The following is a 3920-nucleotide window of genomic DNA, read 5'->3' on the forward strand; positions in this document are numbered from 1 at the left end:
CATCACATATGGGCAGGAGCTGACAGGCAGGGGGTGGGAATCCTTATTGCAGTCTATGAAGTGGATGTGATAAGCCACAGATCACAGGGGGAGTATGGTGGGGGGCTTAACCCTTACCTATCCTGCACAGAACATACAACAGTACAAGCTGGGAGCAAAGAGGGAGGTAAGAGTTAACTCTCACATACAAAGGTGAGGACTCCAGCCCTCTGGCTGTGTCAGCGGGCCTCACAGGAACACTCAGGGGGCCGGATGTGGGCCACAGTTTGCTCAGGCCTGATCTAGATGATGGAGCACACTTTGAATAGTCTGCGGGAGGAGATGGTTGTCCCAGTTGAAGAGGTGGAAGTAGAGGAGGATGCAGAAGGTATAGCAATATCTCTAAGTTCCAGACTGCTGTCGCACAGGCGGGTGCGCTAGGAGGGTGGCTTACAGCGATTGAGAGCGGCTCAGGGTACTAGACAAACTTTTAGTGAAGGAGCAGGAGCCGAGGAACAAATGGAGGAGGACGAGGTGAATAACACGCAACAGACAGGAGATGAAGAGGATAATGATACGCTCTTTTTTGTTCGCGGTGGGTGGGAGGGAATGGAGGAAGCAACCTTGAGTGTAACCATGTCACCAACACACCATGAACTTGGGCCTCATGAAAGCGCTTGACACATGAGCGCCTTCTTGCTGCGCTATCTGCAACACGATGCCCATATTGTATGGCCATGTGCACACGGTGCGGATTCTGCTGCGGATCTGCAGCGTTTCTGGCACTGCGGGTCCACAGCAGATTTAGGTGCGTTTTACAGTACCATTGTTTTCAATGGTAAACTGGAAAACGCTGTGCACATGCTGCAGATTTTTCAGCGCGGATTTGCTGTGGGTTACAATCCGCAGCATGTCAATTCTTTTTGCAGTTCTGCAGCGTTTCTGCACCCATTGACTTCCATTGAGTCATGCAATTCTGCAGAGATAAAAATATCTGTGGTTTTTGCTGCGGAATGGGGTTAAAAAACACTGCAGAAGGAAGTGATGTCGGGAGGAAGAGGAAGTGTGTGGGCGGAGTGTAGTGTAGGGAAGAAGAAGGAAGTCGCCATCTTGGAAGGCTACCGTCGCATGGGGATCGATGTGGGCTGTCTCATTGATTTGGTATGCATGCATGTATGTATGTATGTGTGTGCATCAGTCTGTGTGCGTCAGTCTGTATGTGTCTATCTGTGTGCGTCAGTCCCCATGCGACGGTAGGCCCACAATTGTGCTCAGTCGCCGTATAGGACTGCTACCCCCATCCGGCTATAGGATGGGAGAGTAGTCCCTGCGGCGACCAAGCACAATTGTAAAGTTAAAAAAAAAACACATACAATATACATACAATACATGTAACATACATACAATACATGACATGCAACATAGAATACATACTCACCACATACAGCACATCTTGATCCCCGAAGCCCTCGATCACCTATGAAAAAATAAAAACTAAAAAAGCACCAAAATACTCCCTGTCCGCAAAAATCCACTAGGGTTGGGATTTTTTTTGTGTTGTTTGTGTTATGCTTTTCCTTGTGGTTATGTTATGGTATTTTTTTTAATCTAGTATCTAATAAGATGAATCTCTACATTGTAGGTTTTTAATCTAGTATCTAATGAGATGAATCTATACATTGTAGGTACGTGATTTTCCACCCATATGGGACCCTTTCTGACAAGGCCTACAAGAACCGCTATTACCACGACCGCTGCTGGACCAAAGTTTTACGCCTGCTGTATCCTGAATGGGATTCTTTTAACAATGAACATAGTTGCAAATTGGTAATTCTAATGTTCTTAACACTTTTTCAATTTTTTTGCATAAATATAATTTATGGGTTTTTTTCTCTTTTAGAGAAAGATGTAACGCAAAGGTGGAGGTCCATGAGGGACAGATTCAACAAATATGTGGCAAGCTGTGACAAAAGTGGATCCTCTCCCACCCAACACTCCTTCCCTTTTTATGAAGAACTTCAATTTTTGATAACAGGCAGGACATTGCGGAGGTAAATAATTATTATTTTAAAAAAATAATTTTAAAGACATCTATCCTCTATTTGTAAAGGTGGTATACCACAATCGACTGCGTATTGAACCCTGCATACAACTACAGCGTTAAATTTGTATTGCAAAGATAGGACAGCATAGTGGAGGAGATGTGATGAAATTCCCTCTCCACTATGCGTACAAACATTGGAGGTGGCAGACCTACGTCCCCGGACATGTGGACATGTGACACGTGTTTTGTCACCACAGCATGTCACTTGCCTTGCATTTGCACTCTGTCTCCGCAAGATAAGTATAACAGTATATTGAGATCATGCGTTGATTCTGCATGATTATGATTCCGCGTTATCAAAATGTGCGGCTGAGCGTTGCTGCCTCAAAATCGTAGCTGCTATGAAGCATATAAACATAGCCTAATTTTTTATTTTTTATCTAAAATAGCACTCAAGGCAACATTGTACCTCCGTCAGAGGAAGATTCGGAAGAAGCATCAGGACCTCCAACTGGAGCTGCCGGGACATCTTCTTCAGCTGTTGAAGATGTTTCTGGTGGTGCCCCATTGTCAGCAGATGCTGGCGTATCGTCGTCGTCCGCCGCTGCTGAAGAATCAGCTGGAGCCGAAACAGTTGTTAGAGGAAGGGCTGGTGGTCCAGTGTCAGGAGAGCCAAAAAAAAAAAAAAAAGAAGATAAAACAGTAAAAGCGGCAAATGACACACTAGCATTGATCAAAAAGTCTACCACAGAAGACGAGTTTGATTTATTTGCCTTACAAATAGCTAACAAGGCTCGCTCTCTGACCCCGGATCGCCAGTCCATTTTCATTAGCCTTGTCCAAATGTCGCTTACAGCTTTGCAGGATCCGACTCCAAATTTGCCTTATGATGACATTTTGATGTCTGTTTTCGGATTATTCCGAAAAAAAAAAACAAGGACAACCACAAAACCAACATGAATTTTAACCCAGTCGCCCATACAGCAGTGAACTGCTTGGACCCGCACCAAGTCAAAATGACAATACAGATGCTGAAACAAACTATGGCTACTACCCACAGTACCATAATTTGAATTAAATAATTAATTTTATGGTTGACCTTTTGGTTGTTGGTCCCAAATGTTTAATATGTGCCCATCTGTTATCTTTCAAATTGAAAAATGAATGACAATGTTTGTTATTAAGTTTATTGTTTCTATACTTTGTGTTCTTTCTAAAAATTATAATAAGGGGGCTACACTACAGCTACATACGGACTGTGTCATGGGTACATGAGCACAGGACTATTGGGCAGAGGATAAGTATGATGGTGTAAGGTCACGGGACTATGGGACGTAGAATAATATTTACAACTTTTTAAAATAAAGCGCACATAGTGCAAAGTTAAAAATGATGACCATAAAATTATCAATTCAAATCTTTTTTATTGCATAATGATACATATAAACTATTTTTTTATCAAACCAAAAAAAAAACTTTAAAAAAAAAAAATTCACGGGTCCTTCTTTGCTGGCGGTCAATCTTGTTCTTCTTTGATCTTTCACTTCTGCGCTGCTGCTGCTGAGCCTGAAATAAAATTATAGTTTTAGTACACAACACACTCAAAAAACAAAGACATGTGAAGAATTTTCTGAATCACAACCCTAATCCCATAATCCAAACCATAATGGAAATGCTGATTTCTAAAAAAAAAACAATCCCAAATCTATTCCTAATCCAAACTCTAATCACAAACCTAACCCAATCACAACCCAAATCCAAAACCCAACCATAACCCTAATCCCATACCCAAACCCTAATCCCATACACAATCCCAAATCAATTCCTAATCCAAACACTAATCAATAACCTAACCTAATCACAACCCTAATCCAAATTCAAACCATAACCCTATTCC

At 42.1% G+C, this 3920-nt stretch overlaps 1 long non-coding RNA gene across 1 annotated transcript; it reads left to right on the plus strand.

Annotated features, from left to right (window-relative positions):
- The first annotated feature begins 1669 nt into the window (after window positions 1-1669).
- Window positions 1670-2716, plus strand: LOC141100206 (uncharacterized). Its single transcript, XR_012234634.1, has 3 exons — window positions 1670-1806; window positions 1880-2030; window positions 2473-2716. It is a non-coding gene; the product is annotated as an uncharacterized lncRNA (long non-coding RNA).
- The last annotated feature ends 1204 nt before the right edge of the window (window positions 2717-3920 follow it).

This window comes from Dendrobates tinctorius, unplaced genomic scaffold (assembly GCF_039654945.1).
Source record: "Dendrobates tinctorius isolate UK_male_01 unplaced genomic scaffold, ASM3965494v1 ptg000011l, whole genome shotgun sequence".
Taxonomy (NCBI): domain Eukaryota; kingdom Metazoa; phylum Chordata; class Amphibia; order Anura; family Dendrobatidae; genus Dendrobates; species Dendrobates tinctorius.